This window comes from Notechis scutatus, chromosome 6 (genome assembly GCF_049901735.1).
Source record: "Notechis scutatus isolate UNSWTSFEM ecotype Mainland chromosome 6, rNotScu1.2, whole genome shotgun sequence".
Lineage (NCBI taxonomy): Eukaryota > Metazoa > Chordata > Lepidosauria > Squamata > Elapidae > Notechis > Notechis scutatus.
Window position 1 is genome coordinate 72,851,006 of NC_142014.1, and position 23,137 is coordinate 72,874,142.

The 23,137-nt window shown below is 38.6% G+C and overlaps 1 protein-coding gene across 7 annotated transcripts in view; it reads left to right on the forward strand.

Moving 5' to 3' along the window:
• Window positions 1-23,137, forward strand: part of SOX5 (SRY-box transcription factor 5) — a 1,042,959-nt gene that overhangs the window by 520,465 nt on the left and 499,357 nt on the right. The window lies entirely within an intron of this gene.

Consider the following 23,137-nt stretch of genomic DNA (forward strand, 5'->3'; position numbering starts at 1 on the left):
CGGCGGAAAAAGCACCTAAAAGGTCCCGGGAAAGGGACTTGGGCTGAGATGCACACCGGACGGCTGCCCGGCACCCCCCCTCCTCACACACACACACACACACACACAATTGCCCCGGTAATGCAAACCGGTTTCTCTGGTCTCTCTCTTCCACCCCCCAAACCTTGATCCAACCCCAGCCTGCCAGCTTTCTGTCCGTCCCCCCCTTCTGAATCCGCAAAAGTGCAAAGCCTGCAGGTCTTCCCCTGGGGGTGGAATTGGGTCTGGGACTGGGGAGGATTTGCTCTCTCCCCCCAGCTCTTTCTATCCGCGAACCGCCGTGGCGGGGTAAGCGCTTCCTGGGATGAATGGGGAAATCGAGGGAGCGGAGACTAGAAAACTTCCCGTTTGGAGCTTTCCGCCGGGATGACGGCGGGGCTGGTGGCGGAGAGGAGGAGGAGAACCCAAGTTTCATAGGAGCGGCCCAAAGTTTGGTGGTGGATGGTTGCTGATGTTGGATTTAGAGGCGTGGTAATGTGGAGGCAACTTCACCGAAGTCCTTGTGCAGGATGAACGGCAGCCACCCGTAGTAAGAGTAGGTGGTAGGGCGCAAAAGGACCAAATAAATAAATAAACAAATAAATCTTATAAGATCTTCCTTCGGAGGTGATTCCTGCAGCTTTGTCACCCGTGTGTCGGAGATCTTTTTTAGTCTCTCTCTCTAATTTACGGTTTATTTGGGTTACCATCTGTTTCCTTACCCTCTTTCCATCGGAGGGACACACTTGCCAGAGTTTTAACATTCCTGGAGACTGTTTATTTTCGCCATAAATCTCGACTTTTGGGGCAACGGGGTCTTCAAAGAGGCGTTTTTCAACCGCCTTTGCCCAATTCCTTGGGGGGTGAATCGGGATGCTCCCTTGCTCCCCTGTCCCGTCTTCCCCCCCACTTTTTTTTCCCTGCTAAATCCTGCATGTATATCTTGTTTAGTTGTAAAGAGTTGAGTGAAACTTAGCTCTTGGAAATAGGGAAAGAAAGAAAGAAAGAAAGAAAGAAAGAAAGAAAGAAAGAAAGAAAGAAAGAAAGAAAGAAAGAAAGAAAGAGAAAGCCAAATCTATCACCCCTCTCCTCTCACACCAAAGTTTCATGAAAACTACCTTCTGCATAAACATTTGGTTGCAAGTGAGCCTGTAGTGCAAGCTAGGTGATAGACCAGCTGGTGAAAAATATGGGAAGTCAAGCTGTTCACTGCCGAAGTGGGTGAATTCGATAGTAAAAGGCAGGGAGGTGGGGAGGAGATCTTAAGAAAGGAGAAGAAGTGCAGGGACGACTCCTCGATGAATAAAACACAATAACCAGGATCCGAATTGTATGCAGATAGGACTATTCCTCTATTTCTGAATTTGTGGAGAGGAAAAAAAAAATAACCAATTCTCAAGCTGATTCAGAAAACACCTTGAACTGGAGCTTCTGAGCTCCTTCCAAGATTTTATTAGATTCAATTAATTCCTCTCCTTTGTTGAAAATCTCTGACATTTACAGCTCCCCCCTCCCTCACCTCTTAATATTGTGATGGGGACACACTGGGAAGAGCCGAAGTGCTTTTCTTAGTATTCCCTAAATTGACCTGCGGATAATCATTTTCTTCCTGGCAAAACCTGGAGAAAGTATTTTGCCAGCTCTGTCCGATGCAATAAGGAGAGGCTGGCAGAGAAGCAAACTCAGGGTGTGTGTGCTTTAACTTTTTGCACAAGTTTAATAGGTGAGGCAGATAAGAGTGTAAAAGGCACGCTCTGCTTCCCCCCCCACAACCCCAAGCACTGTTGGTGTACTTTCTGTTTTAAAGAACAAGGATTGGTGTTAATTTGGAAGCAAAGGTTTTGAGCGTAGGAAAAAAACCTAAATTGGAGTCTTTCTTTCTCTTTTCTCTCTCTCTCTCTCTCTTTTATAAACTGGGGTGTGCATTCAGAAATTTATTAATGTTCGGGAAGGGCCCAAGGAAGGGCTGGTTATAATAATCTGTGCGTTAATTAGTTTTCACAGACATAAGTCTATTGAGTTATGTTGATAGCAATATTATTTTTTTAAAAGAAAAGAAACCTTGTTGTCTAATTCTTTTTTATTTACCATTTTCCATCTGTGGTTTTAGCTAGTAATCCAAACCAATATCTCTGTTAATCATTACCATTTGTTTACATTCTCTGTGTTTGACTGTAGTTGCATACACATGGTAAAGTGTATAGGACAGGTTGTGGATTTTATTTACTGCAGAATTTGTACATTTTGCAAGGAGGGGGGGGGGAATCAACCCCTCCCCTCCCCTTTTCTCCAGCCTGGCTCTTAATGGTTTTTTTTTTTAAAAAAATGCATTTTGTTAAATAAGTGTTTTCACCTGTCAGACTAAGCTATACCTTGCTAAATGGTCTTAAGGCCCATTTTACATATGTATCTTTTTATGAAGCTGTAAGGGGTAAAAATGTATAATTGGAGGAATTTTGGTTTCATTGTCATTTATCAAGTCATCTACTGTACCTTTTGTAGGACCTGTACCTTTTGTTTCTTTGTTTTTTGTTCAGTTTGGACAGAATTTTAAAACTCTTAGAACTTCACCTTAACTTTGGGAATAAAATTCATGGCTTTCCTAGGAAGGGACCTTATTCAGGGTTTTTTTCCTTTTAATTTTTTTAAATCTGAGTACTGCTTTGGTTCCCATGACTTTCTTTTAACTTTGATCACAGAGAAGCTTGGGGTGGAAAATCTCTAGAGCATCCAGTGAAAAATGAGGCAGAAATCTGGAGCGATATTTATAATAACTCAGTTCAGTTTTGTGAATTTCCATGTCCAATTGATTGATTTAAAATCAGGATAAGCTTAGCAATTTTGAGCAAGCTGATGATCCCAACATGTGCCTGTATAGTTCTGCCAACATGTTAGAAGATGGTTCATACAGCCCAAACTACATATACAAACTCTGAAATTGCAACACACTGGAAGCTTCTAACTGGATGGAGCATCCTATTTCTCTGATAGATATAATTGTCATATTTCTTGCTAGGGAATTTTTTTTAAAGGCAGCCATTCTAAATACAGTTAAAATAAGTCTAATTAAATTGACTTGTTCTTAATTCTATGTAAAACACATGGCTCTGTGTATTCTAATTCCCTTTTTGTGCAAATAAGATGGTGTCCTACAGCAGTCTAATGTGGACAAGTCCAAGTAAAGTTTTGATTTCCATAAGCAGAGAATCTTGTAACAGCATCCTCACAATCTAGAATTTGTAAGAATGACTGTGAGCTGAAAAATGCCTGTGGTGAACTTTAAAACTCGTCATAAATTCTTGTATATTGAAATAAAAGAGAAAGGGAATACTTGATATTTGTGGATATAGGTGATGTTAAATCCATGAGCTATCCAGAACCATATATTTATGCATGAATTAGTGCAACTTTATAGTGAAAGGTAGACTCTTCTCATACTAAAGATTAGAGAACTAAAAGAAAAGGGTATTTCAGGAAAAAATAAAGCTAACATTTTGATTGACTTGCTGTAAAAAGAAGGGGGGGAACTAATTTAAGTAGCATCTGACAAGGAAAATTTAAGATTCTTTTTAAAATATCTTAATTGTTGCACTTTGGAAACAGTGTTCCAAAGTGTATTCTTTTATTCTTGGTCTCCCATTTCACTCAACACCAACAGGAAATATAGGCATTGCTGAATCTGTCTCTCTCAAAGAATGTTCTGAAGCAATTGTGCCCAATCTAACGCTCCCTGAATTCACAAGTCTCATCATCCCAGACAGCAGGGGGATAATAGCCTAACCAATCTTATGACCATCAGCATAGGCTAAGTTGTACCGAAGGCTTTCCTTTAAAAGCCAAAGCTTGTATTATTATTATTATTATTATTATTATTATTATTATTATTATTATTATTATTATTATTATTATTATTATTATTATTACTCAGTCAACTGAACATTTAAAAAGGTATCACAAATATTGACATCATCATCACCATCATCATCATTATTATTATTATTATTACACTCGGCCAGATGTTTGGCATTTTTATCCAGCTATCAAGTCCTTCCCAAGGACCTGGAATAGGCAGGTGTTGTTGAATGCTTGCGTTAAAAGTGTTTTGCAATTGATTGATTGATTATTCCTTCTAGACCAAAACACTGAAACTGGGAATAGCTACAAACTTTCATTCTGGCCAAACAATATTTGTCCTGTTTGATGTGAGGAGGGATGAATGCTTTTTCTCCCCCCCTCCCGCTTGTTTGGCACTTACTTGCTTTGGACATGATTTTGTTTTTACCACGCTTGGTTTTTAGGATCTCTAGGAAACATGTTGGATGTACGTTGTGACTGAGCTTGCCGTTTGAATCCTTCTGAATGAAGGTTTCAGTAAATGTGTCCACTGAGGGGAAATAAGGAAAAGCTGAGCTGGAGTTAACTCTGAGGATGAAGTAAGAAACAATTTCTTTAGTGGAAGGAACCTTGTGGTGTTTATTGTCAAATGTCAAACCAAGTTACTATCTTGTCTTTGGTCTTCAAAGAGTTACTGAGAGAAGGAGAAAGGAAGAAAGGGGTGGCAGCCTCTTCCTTAGTTGAAAGCCATCAATCTTTAAAACGTTTGCTCATGAATACGGTGTGCAAAGTACGATTGGTACTTTAAGGGAAGGAGGAAGCGTGGTTCTTTTTCCAGCTTCTGTTGTGCATTGTATAATGAAAACACAGGAATTGCCGCATCTTGGAGAAAACTAAAACGATGCCAGTACTTTGTTATAAATGCCCTCTCTTGTTGTTTCAACCCGGGTGCTTTTTTGATAGGAATTGGATGAGGTTTTCTTGGTTGCCTTATGGAATTGATATGTTGATTTCAATCATGGCGCATTTATTTCGATGTAGAGTGTACATATGGAGCAATACACGTGAGACAGAAAACAACTAGCTGGAGGGGAAGGAGCTGGGTGATTTTCACGGTTACACTAAATTTAATTACTTATCACAAACATGCACACACACACTTATTATTGATTTGGGGGGTGAGGTGTTAACATGCAGCAAGATTTACAGACATTTGCTGGTTCTTGACATCTTCCTCCAATTTTGGAATAGTAAGTTCAGCATCCTTGTAAAAGCTCAAAAAAGAAGCCAATTCTCCAAATTTAGGTCGTTTTGTATTAAAACAACGTTGTGAAAAATGATACTTTTCCCCCCCCTAGTTCTTCTACTATGCCAAAGCCTTCCTTGAAGGTTTTGTTTTAAGAAGGAGATTTGGCATGCCAAAATATGGTTTCTGTAAAACATCCCCCAGTCAGTGCTGTTCCTGCAGATCAGCACAGCGGAGTGCTCAAGACTGTTTTTTCCAGCCAAAGTGAATAAAAGTAAGCTTGATTCCCTTGCAGCATTCGCTCAAACCTCTTTCTACTTTCTTCTTCCTTCTCTAAATGTGCACCTTTATTAAATATTTTATAAATTATATTCTTCGCTAACCCTTGGGATTTATAGATTTAGGCCATCCCGTGAAGAGGGAGGGGAGATGTTTGGGAAACTTAACTTTTTGTATTATAACTTTTTGTATTATTTAAAACAGCAACGACCCGCAACAGAGTGATGCTGATGTCCAAGTAGGCAAGGCTGCTTTTCTGTGTGAACCGACTCTCTCTCCCTCTCTCTCTCTCTCTCTCTCTCTCTGTGTGTGTGTGTGTGTGTGTGTGTGTGTGAGAGAGAGAGAGAGAGAGAGAGAGAGAGAGAGAGAGAGAGAGAGAAAATAAACTCATTCTTAAACGCACTGCAATCCCTTCAGGGTTCAATTAGATATTTGGTCTGGTCGTGATTGATCTGCATGTTCTTGAGGATCATTTTTTAAAGTTTGAGATGGTCCCGCAATGCCTAAAGTGAATCAACCACTAGGGGGTGTGTTTGAGAGCAGAATAGATGGGAACACACATCCTTGCAAATCACTCCCTCACCTCACTGTGTTCCTAACTGTTGCCAGGTTGAGAAGCTCCTGGAAGGTGGTGTGTCCAAACGATACATGTTATAAATGTGGTGGAGTTGTTTGTCATGCAATAAAATCTAGATGAGAAGAAGAGTTACAATTGTGCAGATTGGGGTGTGTATGTGTGTGTGTGTGATTTGCTGTGCTTGGATTGGAAAAGGGTAAACTTAAAGTCCGGTGGTGGCATTTTATGTTGGGCCCTCAAGACTTTGTAGTAAAATGTGCCCCATTTTAACCCTTAAGAAAATGAAACAAAGTTGTCTTCCTCCCAAATCTGCTGGGCAGTTTTTGTCTATTTTCTCTTGTTTTCCAGTGTGCATGATATTCCTGGCTACTCCTGACCATTCTATTGGTTTGGAGTAGGTGAGCATAATAAATGCCGAATGTGCAGATACATTACATTAGCAAAGGCTAGTAATTTTACACTTTTGGAAATAAGCAGTGTGTCCAAATACATGTGCAATTGAGAGAGAAAGATTTTTGGCACCCCAATCTAACACCTGTATGATGGTAAACGGGTAGTGTGTGCTGATAACAGTAATTGTGGCACCATCTATAAAATAAAATGGAGCAAGCCAATCTGACTTTTTTATCTGTTTCAAACCCATTATTCACAAAATCATGAATTCAAGGAAAATATCAGCTGCATTTTAGAACCAAGTGACCAACAATGCATGAACTAATAATGAATTCCAGTTTCACTTTAAAAAAAAAAAGTCTTTAAGCATTATATTCCAATAGTTGACTTAATGATATAAAGATATAGTAGCATTTATCTATTCAATATATATCTCATTGATTTCTGTAAGAAAGTTAAGCACCTAAATCTTCCCTTCCTGTTCCCCTTTTGGGTTATAAATTTTGTCTTAATATATTAAACCTCACATTCATAATCTTAATTTAAATCGTCTTCCAAAAGATGACAGAATTGCTGATTTGGTTTTCTTGTGGGATAGCTAGTTTAGCAAAGGTTTATCCATTGCTGTTCTAAACAGTTTTAAAGGTTTTCATTCCATTTAAATCTGAGCATCTAATCAGCTTTTTCATTTTTCTTAAATTAAACACTGTTCTTTAATCTTCTCCTGCTGTTAGAGTAAACATAATATATTAGGTGTGTTTTCTTTCATCACAGTTATATTAAACCTTATATATTAGGTGCATTTTGTTTAAGTAACACAATTTGTTCATAGAATGTAAGAGGAAGGTCAAGGGATTTAGCAACAAGCGTAAGCCAGCAATCCTCATTTATACTAACAAGAAACTTTCTAAAGTTTCTAAAATGCAATCGTAGATACTTGAAATCACATTAGAATATAGTAGGTTATGTTCACTAAAGTCTTATTTGAACAGCTATGCTGCCCTAACATTCTTCTTTTTGGGACACTTTGACATACTGATTTTAAGTTGTGAAATAGTGTTATGCAAAGCCTCTGTATCCACAGCTAACAACTTTCTTTCCCTTAGCATAATAACACCATTCCATACTATTGCAATGGTGTGAAATTTGGCCTTGATCCTCAACAACAATGCAGTGCTAGTTCTTGTATCTCATCCATTTGTGAGAGACATGGAGCTCCTTCAAAAGGCCAGGCTCATTTTGTTGGAACTTTTAATTTTAAAAAAATAATTCTCCAAGTTATCTGTTGTTAACAATTATTTATTATAATGGATAATTCAGAATCCTGTGGGATTTCGATGTTCTATATTGCTTTTAATATCTCAATGATTAAATCTCTATGTAGTCACAATTCTTTTCTTAAAAGCATTTTTTTACATTTTCAAACTTACAAGCTATATGAGGCTTTAAAGGTGTTTATATACACATATAGTACACAGATGCAATGCTTCTCTACATGTCGTGAATATTCTTTTGTTAAATAGGATGGGCTTTCTAAGTTGCCGTGAAATGATGCATACATGGTTTAAAAATACAGTCTTCCGTTCTCTCCTTTACAAATTCTGCCTTTAAAAGAAATCCCTTTAATTCTGAAATACTGCAAATTCTCCTGAACAGAAAGTTCCTTGCCTTATAGTGTCTGTCAACATTCAGAAAATGTTTATTTTATTTGGGTGGATAAAGCTCAATTTATGCCTATCAATGATTTATACGCATGAAGAGTAGATGTTATTCAAAACCAATCTATACCATAAATGATATGTTGGCTTTTGAATGGGAGTTGTGTTCAAGTTATGCTTCTTTTCTAGATTCATTATGCAGCTTTTGGTTAGGTAACCCTTTTTGGACATAGTAAAAATGCACACAAATATGTGCAGATCTGACCCAGTTTGGAGGAATATCATTTGTTTACCTTAAATTCTGTTCTAGTTTCATATTAATCTGTGTTTTTTAAAGCCTCTTTAAATATGCCTTTTAATAGAAATCTGCATCTTCATTTTCTCCCGAGCTGTAGATTTATAGGCAATACTTATGATGCTTAAAACACTCAAAAATGCGTTGCAACACTAGAAATATGAATTCAGCAGATTTTTGACTTTCAACGATACATTATTTTGCTTCATATTCTTTGAACCTCTCCTTCCAACTATCTTCTCCTTTTCTAAGCTGGGGTATACATATATACTTTTTAAGGATCATATTCTGTGCAATTGATGAAGTGAAGTGTAGTTTGTGAAATCTTATGGTATAATGAACAGCTTAGCCTTTCTGCTTATGCCAAGGCTAACGTATCTCTCCACTGCAATCATTTCTTGGGGCAATTTGCAGTGTGTCAGTTCCTCTGTCATTCTTTCCTCGATGCTTATGCGGTTTTTCTGTCACCAGATGTGGTGACGGCTGATAGCTTAGATGGCTCTAAAACAAGGGAGTCAGACAACTTTGTGAAGACCTATTAATGCCTCTTTGCCACAAGAAGAAACTTAGGTCGCCAAAGAAGCATCTCATCTTTGTTGCATTTCCTGATGACCCATGTAGCTGCTGTTCATAGAGAATGCTGGCCTAGATCCTACCTCTGTTTGATCACACAGGGCCACCAGGAGTGATGCAGATGGTGATCAATACCGAGTGCTAGATAATCTTGCAGAGACGTGAACTGATGGAAATTCCAAGCTGTTGATTTCAGTGGGAAGAGATCCAAGCAGTTTGATATACTTAAATGCTGGTAGGATTTTCCAGACTGTCAGATCATTATCTTTGAAGAGAATTGAGGTGATCAGTAAGATTATTCTTTTCTCTGTGTAACGCCAACGTGTGAGATTCTGAGCAAACTTTGTCTTGGACTTTTGGGTGACTTTTAAATATATTCAAATTTAATAAGAGTTTAAATGTTTGGACTAATTAAGTAGTATTAATTTGATTACTCCCCACCTGTTTCGCATTTCTCCTCTTCAGTTTTTTTTAAAACAATACAACATAGAACTAACTTTTGGCTACTTCCAAAGATAAGGGGTTCCAAATGGAGCTACAGGGATTTGGGTGATATATTTCTGCTATAACCAAGTCAGTTGAATTTTAGGTGGCTGGACATGCAGGTAGGGAATGACATAATTATGTTTCATCTTAGCCACTGCGAGCGGTAAAAAGGGCCCCTTTTAGAACAGCAGATTGAAAATTTTGACTTCTTAAATTTTAGTACATTAGGCACACAGCCAGTGAAAAATTTATTTTCAAGGAATATTGTGAAAGAAATGAAATTGTGCTAAAACATAAAGTAGTGACAGCAAATGTGCTTATTAACTGATTTGGAGGTATTATTATTATTATTATTATTATTATTATTATTATTATTATTATTATTATTATTAAAATATTCCTTCCTATTCTAAGTCATCAAAGTTTATTACACCTTAAACAGAAAGGAACGGTATGTCAGGTCAGGAATGGATAGAACTTTCTGTGTTCTGTGTTCATTTTTTATATAATTTGAATTATCATTATGTTTCTGCCTTAACCTGGGTACTAAAAACAAATCCAGAAAACAGACTTTAAACTGCATTTATATTTTCTCATACTCCAAATTTGGGAGAAATATAAACCTGAGTTCCATTCTAAACAGTAGTTGAAGACTGGCAGATTAATCAGAACATGGTCTGCTTCATACCGCACAGTTTGTATTTTTCCTCCAGATGTTTAAAATGTAACTATGAAATTTCCTGAACCCAGCTATGTTTTTTGGATCGATGGATGATGTAGTCCTAAATACAGTATATGAAGGGACTATTAGGTGTCAAGTATTTAAGGATCTTTCACATCTTCTAATGTTTGTTTTTCTTCTGGATAAGTTGTTAGACCAGAGGCTTTAAAAATGTTTTCTGAGCTGCCCTGATAATTTTTTTTTCTTAGGATTGCATATAAATTGTTCAGTAAAAATAAATAAATAAGGGAGAATGCTGAAAATTAACACCAGGAATTTCTGCATAAAACTGTGTGTTCTATCACCAGGCCATATCTATGAAATTATTGGTTGAAATTTGGTTAATTTGAGTTATGTTAGAGTATCAAAACAAAATTCTCCTGAAGTTTTGACCATGATTATTGCTTGATTGACTTCTGCATTCAAAGATGAAAAAATGTGTTCCTACCTCCAACATCATCACATCTGCAGTGGTAGCTATTTGGGGTCTTTCTGTGTATCTGTGTTGCATGTACAGAATATTCAATTGTAGTAGATAAACAATAGTTGAAATAAGTTATTCCTTGATTTGGGTGGCAAGGAAGTATGCTGTAGAATATTCACATATTAAATATTTTTCTCTTAACTTTTTTCTTTGGCTATTGTTTTTATATGTTCAGAAGGTGAACAAGGACTTAGAGCTTGTTCTGTGTGAACTGGAGCAAGGTATTTAGCTACCATCTTTTGAATTAGAGGATGGCTTTCTATCTCATAGCTTGATAAATGTGGTGCCTTCCCCTATTGTCATGTCATGTAACATGGAAAAAGATCCGAGTTAGGTCTGAATCAGTGGCAAGTTATTATAACAGGCTAAGCCAGAATGTGGTTCAAGTACATTATGGATTAGTCCACTATGTGTTTAATTTGTCAGTTTGGTTTGTCAATATCAGCTGTGAGTTTTCCATGTGATTCTACAAATCATGGTTAGATATCCCGGTTTAGCAGAAGATGAATCCAAAAGACAATCAAATAGGGATTCTCCTGCATTTTATTTGTATGAAGGCTCCATAGCAGGTTCTTCTGAACATGGAACTGTATAGTTGCTTTGGTCTTTTCTTCAAGCTGAAGGACACTGGCAATTTTGCATGTTCCGTTGTGAATATAATCGAGCAATTTGGCCTCTCAAACAAATCTTGGAGGATGCCTTTGATCCAAACAACTGAAAGGCAATAAGAAGGTATGTCCCTCTACTCTGTAAAAGTACGGAATAAAACCAAAAATAAAGTTTAATTCTTAACTTGAGTTTTCATCTTCTATTATTTGTGACACAGCGGATAATGTGGTTAATTTGTAGCAAGACTGATGTGTGCAATGTCTGTGAACAGTTTCACAGGCATCTAGATCTAAATCTAAATTAGAGACAGAGAAATAAAAGGTCCAGAATTCAAAAGATGGGGAGTTTTCATGCAGCTTCAAAAAACAAGCTGCTAGAAGTTTATTACTAAGGGTTTACCATATGTATCTCCTATCACAACTAATTCAAACTTGTTGGACTATAATTAAGCTTTTTGAAACAGAATGTGCTTCTGGACGTCCTATTAATAAAGAATCTCTTCCTGTTTTCAAATTATTATGTAGTGCAAAAGGATCTAAGATGAGGCATTTCTTAACGCCTTAAATTTTGAAGCCAGCCTCAGTACAGTTCCTCTAAAACTAAGCAAAGGAGAAGTGTTAAACTTTCTGGTGAAATCACAGAGAATTTTGCTATCCAGAAATCTTGGCCATGTCCCAGCCATCATTCTAACCTTTTGCATTTTCACTACACATTATAAAACCATGCCTGTTCAATAATTGGCACATACATCTGCCTGTGAACGTTTTATTTTCAAAAAGCATTAAAATCAAAAGGAATTCGGGGGAAGAGTGGGAATTCGAACAATTGCTATTTATTGAATTTGTTCATCAATCAGTTGATAGCCTGTATGACTCACATACAGTTTTACTGAACACGAGCTTGTTCCTGTATCTCTGTCGGATCACAGAGGGAATTTATATATAGCTCCAGAGAAAGATCTGATGTGGCCCAAACTGTTTCTTTGCTTTTCATTCCCCTCTCCCTGCTTTTATTTTATTATGTAATTGTAAGTATATTACATAATTGTGTACAGCATTAAATATATGTGAGTGGGAGATGAAATATGCAATAAGGAGGTCAAAGCTTAACTCCTTTTCCATTTATTATGATACTTCCTTGCATAAGTTGGATGCGAATTATTGTGGCAATTATTATAATTGTTGTGAATCTTCACACTTTGAGCTTTATTTATTTTTTTTAATTTAAAAAATTGGCCTAGACGAATGTTGTTAAGAAGTTATCCTCAGTTAAATTCACAGTAAGTCAAGAATCTGTTTTGTTTATTTTTTTAAAAAAAATTAAAGAAATATTTATAGCTCGTTATTCCTCCTCCTCGCATCCTTCTTCAACGAAGCTGGGGAATAATTTATCAACATATGTTTTATCAACTGTCAAATTAGAACATTTTGATCCATGAGGAATTTAAGGAGGGAGGGAGGAATTTTCTTCTCTTTTTTTAAGCAGCACAAATTACAGACAGGGAAAGAGAGGATTTCATTGCTTTCATGACTGAGAATGACATCCTTTAATGTGCAGTTCTGTGCATTTTATCTTATATATACTGCCTGTTGTCATATTCTCCTTTTTAAGTTTCCAGGAACTGCAAATTGCAGATTTCTCGCACTCGTCCAATTACAACCTCTAAAGGTCTCACTCCGGCAGGATGAAATATAATACTTAAATTACTTAAATATGTAAAGTAGGTGGCTTTGGAATGTCATTAATAATGATAGGATCAGCAATATTTACAGCTCCTGATACTCTCCCCCACACCCCCTTCTGGTGCCTTGATGGAGGTAAAAAGGCAGCCTCCTCTGTTGCCAGCTATTTGAACAAGCACTTTTGATGTCAAAGCAGCCAAGGAAATCATCTTAATCCGTCTATCTGAGAAGGTTACTAAGAGCATCTCCGCCACTGAGTTACAATCTCTATTTCAGAAGTGCGGTTTGCAAATGCAGAATTACGGTTTTGTACGGGTCTTTGTAGCCAATTCTAACTTGCCAGCAATTTAAGAATAAGAGGTTGGTAGCAGATGTTAAGAGCAGAGATGATCCTGGGGCTATGTAGTACTACACACCTAATTTCTGGAGGGCCCTTGGGTTGGGTTGGTTTTTTGGGGGGGGGCGTGTGTGTGTGGCCTTGCTCAGAGAATCCCAGAATACACGTTGTCACTCAATCTTTAATACAGAGCAGTTTTAGATCTCACACTCTTACAGATCTCCGTTTTTGTCTCCCTCTCCGTTTGTCCCTGAAGCGCTGGGATTTGTAGTACCCACAGTGTCTGGGGGAAAGGTGAAAATCTGCAACACTGCACCCATCAGCTTGTAGATTTTCAGATACGTACCCAGAGACACCATTGTGTACATACTACACTACTACAAAGCTTTATAACTGTTGGTCTGGGAAAAAAAAAACCCAGAAGAGCTCTCTAGCTTTTGCCTAGTTTCCAAAAGTAAAATAAATTGAGAGGAGAGTACTGCACAAAGTTTTCACACTTTGCCCAGAAAGATCCATCAAATGACTTCCATTATTCATTTTTACCAATAAATTCTCCCTTTCATTTTTCCTTTCCTTACCCCTTTCCCTTCTCCTTTCACTTTCTCTCCTCCCTTCTCCCTTTCCCTCGCCCCCCTTTTCTCCTTCCACCTCTCCCTTCTTCTTTTCCCTCCCCTCCTCTTATCCCCTCCCCTTCTTCCTCTCCCTCCCTCACCCATTCTCCTGCAATCCCCTCCCTCTTCCCTTCCCTTCTCCCTTTCCCTCTCTCCCCTCTCCCTCTCCTTCTGTTTTTTCCTAGCACAATGGTATTTTTTTCTGTTACAATTGTCTGTTGCTACTTCCTGCTTCTAATCTTTCATTCTAAGAGGCTTTCTTGAATGTGTCTAATGTTCTGTTTTCAGTGAGATTTTCTTGTAGCATTTATAGTAATTTATTTTGACTTTTAAATAAGCTTGAGTGCTTGGTACATGGAACCAGGCAACGAGTAATTTTATAAATAAATACAAAGGAACATATATTTTGTATTGGTTTGTAAAAAGAAGAAGAAGAAGAATGCAAAGCAGAACTGCTTGTTGCCATCTTAGGGGTTTCGATCCCACAGCTGAAAACTAACTCTTTGATTTTTGCCAAATTATAGTTAATCAGAAATGTCCCCTGGGCAGGATGGGTGCAGTTGAAGTTGTCTTTTTGACTTTTTCTGTCTCTCTCACACACAAAGCTGCTATTAGTCCATGAATAGTTAGAAGATGTTGATAAAATTCTCATAAGTGGAGCAAGCTTCTTCCACAAATTTATTTAATTCCAAAGTGGCTGAAGTCTATGTGTGAATATCTTGCAATTTTATTCAGCTGTCCACAGTTCCTCTGGCTTCCTGGCTTGTTTTGATGTTCCAAGAGAAGATTTCATGTAGAAACCCTTCCAGTGCTATGTTGTTGTTGTTTTTTTTTAAAAAAACTTAGACCGGGAAGTGTGGGTAGCCAGGAAGTCTTCATGGAGGGAAAAATGTATAACAGGCAAACAACCTTCCAGTATCCACTACCTCCAACTTGGCATCTAAACTTGAAAACATCACCAGGAGAAGGAAGGACACATAAAATAGACGGTTCTTTTCCATTTGAAGGAAACTTTTTTTTTTTTGGGGGGTGTTTAAAAAAAAGGTAGGGTAGATTTTGCAAAGTCATTTTTTGTTTTGATTTATAAGTGCAACACCGCTAATTTCGGAGGGGAAACTACTTATAATCCTTCCCTATTTAGTGTTCTTTTGCACACACACAAAAAGTTATACCTTAGCAACTTTTAAGAGAATAGGACAGAAGGGAATAAAAAGGGAAAGGCTATTGAGAAGTCCCCACCCCGGTTGATAGTCCATTATATATCATTTACCATAACATTATCCACAACCAGATTTTATTTGTAGTGGAGAAGAATTTGGAGGGAGGGGGGCACGGGTCTGGAGAAGAATGACAGCAAATTAATATTTTCCTGTATATGCATTGAAGGAAATTGTCATTTATATAAGCTCTGTAGTGAGCAGGAGTTGTTTTTTTTTTTGTCTCTTCCATACATGACATGTTTCATTGTACGCCCGAAGAACTTTCATGTGCAAACTCTTTCATTCTCTGTCCTCTAGTGCAAATTGAATAACGCGTTTGTCTAAAAACCCAGGGATGAGTTTGGCTTGATGGTGACACCCTTGGGATCTTATCTGCGTAAGGTGTGAAACAGCTCTTGTTAAAAAAGCCCCCTTTTAGTCGTGATGACATTTTAATTAAATACCTGGAGGAGATTACAGCAGTATATGCCTCGAAGCTGTGCAAAGCCCCGTCCTTTTTCCTTCCCTGAGCTTATCCTGTGCTCGCCAGGGGCTTCAGTGTTTCCATTGGGAAGGGTATCCTGGCTGAACACAGGCAGCCTGTTCGGCCATGTGCACCCACTCTTTCACCATTGATACAAACTGGATTCCATCAATTTTCTCGGTCCTGGGCTTGAGCAATTCAAACCGGCTTTGTGGATATGAAAGGCGGCCCTGTCCGACTTCATGAATGGTATCACTTTTGTCAAAACCTTTAGGGGGTGGAAAAAAAAAATGTGCACGCACGCGTGTGTTTTAATAAAACCTTGGACAGCCAACATTTTTTTCCTTTGGCTGAATAATGAAAACAATGAGCACAGCCAAAATTTGCTTTCTCCTTCGATGGCGGTCGCCTCCCCCCCCCACCTTTGGCCAAAAAAAGGGGGGGGGAAGACATTTTCTTTCCTTATTGCAAGGAAATAAAAGTTTCTCAGTTCTCTGTTTAAAAATGGCCAAGTGTATTCCGCAGCTGCTTAGTGAGCCGGCTTCCCAGTCCAGATGCTTTATGGAAACAAAACCCTGTTTGCTTAGGAAGAGGTCGCATAGCAGTGTCTGTTGTCCCAGAACGATGAAGCATGTTAAATTGGGATGGGAGTTAATGGAGCAGAGACCATACTGGAGATTTTAACACTTTTCCATTTGAGCTAAATATACAGCTTTAAATCAGCTCCGATGTTTTTGACACAAAAGATTGACACATGCTGAAGCCGCTTCTCATTTTGCCAGATCGTTATGTCTGCTTTGCTGTGCCCCCCTACTCTTCCTCCCCCCCACGCCCCGCTTCTTTCCCAAAACCGGGACAGAGAAGGATCAACGTTATAGGAAGAATTACTGCAAATGTCCCTTTTAGGTCTTCATTACTGCAGCCTAGGGTAAATGTGAAAACAATTGTTGGAAGAAATATCCTTCTGGGTTCAGTTCCAAGTGGGGAAAAGGACACTGGAAACATGGAGGCTGTTTGGAAAGATGGTTTAATGGTGGACAGGAGCACGTGGTTTGGAGCTCCAAAGTGAAAAGGACGATCACATGCTTCAAGATGTTGGGTGAAGGAAAAGAAGGGCCAAAATGCTGAGAGACCCTTAGTTTTATACCCTCTGTTGGGCCCCACCGTAGTGTTTCCTGTTCCTGTTTAAGAAATGTATCCCATTGGCTGTCAGACTCCCAGGGGCGGGAGTCTTAGCTGGACCACATGGCTTCACCTGAGTGCTGGCTGATGCAATCTTCCCAGGCCAGGTGGTGAGATAGGTAGAGGCCTTTGTTATGTAGAATACTCTGACCCAGGCCTTAATGGCCTGCCCATTAACAAAGCTTCTTCCCCTCTGAGTTTCTACTTCCCTTCTAGAGGAAATATTCTGCCTTTTTAATATTTCCTAGGATATTTCATTTTTCTAGGAGATGGGTGGGCGCTAACTTCCTACACTAGGGAAAAAAAACCCTACCTTCTTAAAATTGTTGCCTGAAATGATTTTATATCCGCCAACTCTAGAAAAGGGTAAAAGAATGAGATGAGATTTGATCAGCCCAAAATGGAAGCAAAAAATCCCAGATTTGATGGCTTGTTTAATGCAATGCATTAAAACTTGATTAAGTTGAAATTGGATCATCTGGGCTCCAGTGTCTTACGGGAGCTCAGCCATTATCTTAGCAGGGAAGATGCACCTGGCCATCGTGTTCAGCCACTTCGTTAAGTGTAGCAAGATCTAGAACATTTCGGTTTCCATCTTTTCTACAGGTAGTTCTCAAGTTACGACCGCAATTGAGAGCAGAAATCCAACCATTAGTAGTTGGGATTGTAAACTGAGGCACCCACATGACCCAACCTAGTTTTTTAAATTATATTTTTCACTGTGGCCATTAAGTGAATCATTACACTCGTTAAGTGAATCACACAGTTATTAAGTGAACAGTGCAGTCATTAAGCGAACAAAGTCTAAAAGTGGGCAGTTTTGCTGGAAACCAGCAAAAAAAAGCCACAAATTGATGTGATGTGGGTCCCTGCAACCAGTCGTAAAGGTGAACCATTTTCCAAGTTCCTGATATGCAACTACGTGACTATGGAAGGGAGGGAGAAAGCATTTTATAATGGCCAAGGTGCTTTAATAAACACCTCTTCCAACCTTATCATAACTCTGAACAGTTGTAAAACAACTGGACATAAGTTGAGGTCTGCCTGTGTTTGGTTTCATCACCTTAAATGCTGGCCTAAGCAAAAAGATGGGGTGTCAATTGAATGAATGATGTGCTTTGGAACAGGGGTCTCCAACCTTGGCAACTTTAAGACTTGTGGATTTCAACTCCCAGAGTTCCTCAGCCAGCTTTGGTGTCAATTGAACGAATGATGTGCTTTGGAACAAGGGTCTCCAACCTTGGCAACTTTAAGACTTTAAGACTTGTGGACTTCAACTCCCAGAGTTCCTCAGCCAGCTTTGGTGTCAATTGAACGAATGATGTGCTTTGGAACAAGGGTCTCCAACCTTGGCAACTTTTAAGACTTTAAGACTTGTGGACTTCAACTCCCAGAGTTCCTCAGCCAGCTTTGGTGTCAATTGAACGAATGATGTGCTTTGGAACAAGGGTCTCCAACCTTGGCAACTTTAAGACTTGTGGACTTCAACTTCCAGAGCTTTGCTGGTGGAGGAACTCTGGGAGTTGAAGTCCACAAGTCTAAAAGTTGCCAAGGTTGGAGACCCCTGCTTTGGAAGACCAGTTCTCCCCCATGCAAGCAGTAACACATGTGAAAACTCAGAGGAAACTGGAAGAGCTACTACTATACATTTCTTCTACACTCTGACTCAGTGGTGGGCTGCTCCTGGTTCGCACCGATTCTACGGAACCGGTACGAACGATGGTCAGTTGGCCCCATCCACCGACTCCCGCCCTATCCTGCCTTACATTTCCTCCTTTTGCCACTCAGCTGATTCACGTGGCAAAGTGGATGACCGTGCCTCAGCTGTTCTACTACCGGGGAAGGCTTGAAGGTGATCTGGAGAGGCTCAAATTGCTCTTTATTGAATGCTCCCCATGCACGAAGTGTGCACTCACAGAACTGGTTGTTAAACCGGTTGTTAAACTGCTCTGACTGGAAGTTGAGTCATGGCAACTGGACTTCTTTTCTTGTTTGGGTTTGAAATGTTTCACGGCTTATCCAAGTAGCATTTTCTGTCTGAGCAAGCTGGCTAGGGGGACCCCATATATCAGCAGCCGCCCAAACTTTTGGGTGCCAGGGACTGCTTCTGTGAAGAGAGGCTTTTCCACAGACCGGAGGGCATATGGTTTCATGTGCTGCCTGCATTCTGTGCATACATGGACAGGGCTTTGCTCGTTTACATGGACCAGTTTCTGGCAGACTGGTGGACTGGGGACTCCTGCCATAGATATGTTGTCCAGGTTGGTTTCATTTCTTAATCTGAGTGTCTTATTAGTTGAGTAGGTAGAAAGTTGTTAAGGGCCATTGCTCCTAAATTCTTCTCTTAGGTAGGTCATTAAGGGTGACTTCCCAGGGACTGATGCAAGAACAGGATAAAAAATGGCAGGTAGGTTGTGCCTGAGGCTTCCACCTTTATTGAGGGAAGGGAAGATACACAGTTTGAGAGAAGAGTGGAGGAATCCATTTATGCTGAAGTGGAAAACCCCTTTCCTTCAATAGAAGTGGAGGTCCAGACCTGGATGACTTAGAATCGTCATCAAGGTATCTACACTCTACAACTACTGAATTTAAAACTGAAATGACATTGAACTGCTGCTGTGCATACGGAGGAGGAGACAGCTCTCCCAAAGCTTTTGATGGTGCTTACACTAAGAATAGATACAACAGGAGTGGACAACTATGGCACCTTTATAACCTGTGGACTTCAACCCCACCCCCTCCCCCAGAATTTAATGCTGGCTCAAGAATTTTGGGAGTTGAAGTCCGCAGGTTGTAAAGATGCCATAATGGCTCATCCGTGAAGGCAAGGGTTCTGGAGATCTTTGGTCCATACCTTTACTTGGGAGAAAAATTAGTCCGGGAGGCATAGCTGACAAAGCCTATGCTGAAAAGTTCCTATGGACAACATGTCAGAATATTCATGAACTGGCAGAGACATGGGTAACAAGGTCAGCCAATGGGAACTGAATTGGGGGCTGAGATTGCAAACTGTCTGGGCATGGCTTAACACTGTGCTCTCAGGTCTAAACTGAAACTACTTTCTGCTCTAAACTCTGAAGCTGCTGTTTGTGTTTTGCTTGTGTTATGTTGGAAGAATATACTATGGTATTGTACATTTTATTCATATTATTAAGTATATAAAGAAGTTAATGAGTCCTACTCAATTAGACATCTGTGTGTGCTTTCTGGATTTGAATTTCTGCTGCAAAATCTAACACAACTTAAAATTTTCAGGCTTTATATTTTCTGTTTAAATGTAGCATGAATACTAAAGCAATGCAGGAGATTTATGGTTTGATAATTTTCTCCTTTTCCCCTAAATATTAATACAGATGAACCTTAGGGTCAAACATTCTGATTGTAAGGGACAACCGATGCAGAATCTCTCAGCTAAATATTCCATTTTCCAAATCTGATGTTTTTTTTTTTACTTAAAAGGAAAGATGATATTGATGCTAAGTTAGTTGGGACAAAGAAATAGGTACAACACAGATACCCGGAATGTCCTTTCCACAGGTTCACCCCTTAACTTTATAAATGCAGGGGATTTGAAGCATAATTTCCAATATTATCAGATTTTCTCTGATTCTTAGAGATCTGAACTTTGAAAGACAACATGTGTTAAATTAAATCAGGGAAGTTAGAGTTTTATTTTTGTAAAATGGATGTAGAAGAGGAGGAGCTGGATATGGCTCACTGTCCTTAATTTCTTTGGATTTTTTCCAGCCATGTGGCCTTCAGATTTATTGGTCTTCAATTCCATAACCCCCAGGCAGCGAGGCTAAATGTTAGGAAAAGCTTGTCTATCTAGAATTCTACTCCTTCTTTAGAGAGCTGAAAGCCATTTAATAACGACCACCTGTCAGGATACTTTAATGCTAGTTTTGTACTCAATAGGGGTCTTGGACTAGAGAAAGTCTCTTCCAACACAAACTTTCTATGGTTTTTGATGAAAACTGCACCTTACATTTCCCTTGTGAGATGTCTAAATGCATCACCCTCCCAAAACAGGAGACGGCCACGTTAAAAGCTGACTTTTGAGCACTCCCGTTTAAAAAAGGGGGGAAGGAGAGACACAAACTATTCATAGAGAGGACACTCGGGAGTGGTATCACACAAGGATGCAGTGTGGCTTTCAAGAGTCTTGCGGTGGCTTTCAAGGATTTCGTCCAGTTCTAATTTTTTAGGCAAGATGCAAGCCTTCCATTTCTTAAATTAATTTGCAGGTGAGAAACAGGGACTCTTTTCTGTGCTTCTTCAAACTTTGTGATGCCATTCTTGGTTTGTAATATTTACCTAGATGGATGATTCCAGTTCATTTATAATACAATAATATATATAGAAATAAATATAATAAATAAATGTAATTATTATATAAATATATTAGCATTGATATTATTTGCTCATTTGATTTACCCTTCTCTTTTTCTCCTCTGGCGAGCACTCAAGGTGGCTAACAGAATTTAAAACAAAAATATTAAAAACTTAAAACATAAATTTAATCAATAACTGCCATAGTAAAATCATCTCACCCAGGTCTCCAAACTGGCTGGAGAATTCTGAGAGAAGCATAGCTGGCTGAGGAATTCTGGGAGTTGAAGTCCACAAGTCTTAAAGTTGCCAAGTTTGGGGACCCCTGATCTAACCATTAAAAGTTTAGCAAAAAGAATTCTAAAAATTCTAATTTTTTTGGGAAATTTCAAGTAAAAAGAGTAGGAGCCAAATGCAATTCCTAAATGGCTGGACTTAATGTGGGAACAAGCCAAGGGAAAGTCTTCTGCAATAGCCAGGAAGAAAAAAAAAAGACCATCTGAAGATCTTCAAAAGGATCTGACCCATTGATCTAAATAACCAGACTAGTCCAAAACAGGACAGGCCATCTCCTAAATATTTAGGCTCAATTTCTGTAAGGGTTTTAATATCTGAACGGCGCTTGAAAACTTTTGGCAAGTGCTACATGTAATTCAGTATAGGAATTCCACGATTCCTGTGTTTTGTGTCACCTGCATTCACCTGCAGATTTAAATTCAAAGAATTTAGAAGACAAAGTTTCAAATTAAATCTGAACTTGGCAACTCACTCTTAAGGTGTCAAAAACTGAGTATTTATTCCATTTGGGCTCACTGGGTCATCTCATCGTTCGTGCCATATACATTTTTATGTGTGATGCACATAAAAAAATGGACTTTTGATCTTGAATTTTTTTTACTATGTCATACAGACATTCCAGCCCTGAGCAAGCTGAAGAAATCATTCACCCAAACTTGTAAGGCCATTTATATCCAACTCTCTGCATTATTCATGTTATCTTTCTTTTTTCTCCTTTATTTGTTCTTCTCATATGGACTTTTTCATTTATAGCAGAAACAGTTCAACCATCAGGAAAGCGGGGGAAATGTTGCATTTAGTTGGCTGGATCATTTGAGACCAACCTCTAATATGGAAAAGTTGTGAGTGCTGGCAAATCTGCAGTTGTTAAAAAGTAGTTTTTTTTAAAAAAAAAAAACAACAACCAGAAGTTATCAAAATTAGACATATGGAGGCCCGAAGTGTGATGTTTTTCCTTTCATAGAAAGCAGCTTCAGTCATAAAATGCAGAGCATTTCTCTTGTGGTTTCAAATGCCACATGTGAGTATTGGCCACTAGTCAACTGAGATATATAATGTATTCTAAAATAAGAATATTATAGGTACACTAGATTCTGTTTTCCTAAATTTAGGACATTCAGCCAAGGTCTTGAATTTTCTTTTAATAAAGTAGTCAATTGGAAGATTGTAGCCAAAGACTGATTTAACTTGCCTTCTGAATTCATGCAAGTGAATATTCATTTTATTATATTTTGAATCTATGGTTCCTTTCTCGATAGAGCTCCATTCATTTGCATGGTTTTGTTCCTCTTAATTATATTTTCACAACCACCTTATGAAGTAATGCATCCAAGAGAATCACATTTATTGTCCATTGTATCATGCAGGACATTCCAAATGCTAATGTTTTTCAGGTTTAAAAAAATGTGAAATACAGTTTGGGTAGATTCACTTTGTACAATATCTGAAGTATTTTTTTTTATTTTTAGGATGAATAGTCATCAGGAATGCTGGAGTGGGGGAGAGTAAAAATGCCTTTTTTCTATGCATCTCCTTTATATTATAGTCAGTGACTTTGAATGCCAAACAATGGGGTGTGTCTGAGATAGGTGTGATTTATGTCAATGTAGCATATATTTATTTATATTTATCTGACCATTCGTCAGATGCTACGATAGATAGATAGATATAGATAAACAGACATAGACATAGATATAGACGTAGATGTAGATGTAGATATAGATGTAAAGATTTCCCTGTCAATCATGTCCGACTCGAAGGCATGTGCTGATCTCCATTTCTTGGCCGAGGGAACCAGCCTTGTCCAATTTCTATAATCATGTGGCCAGCATGATTACAT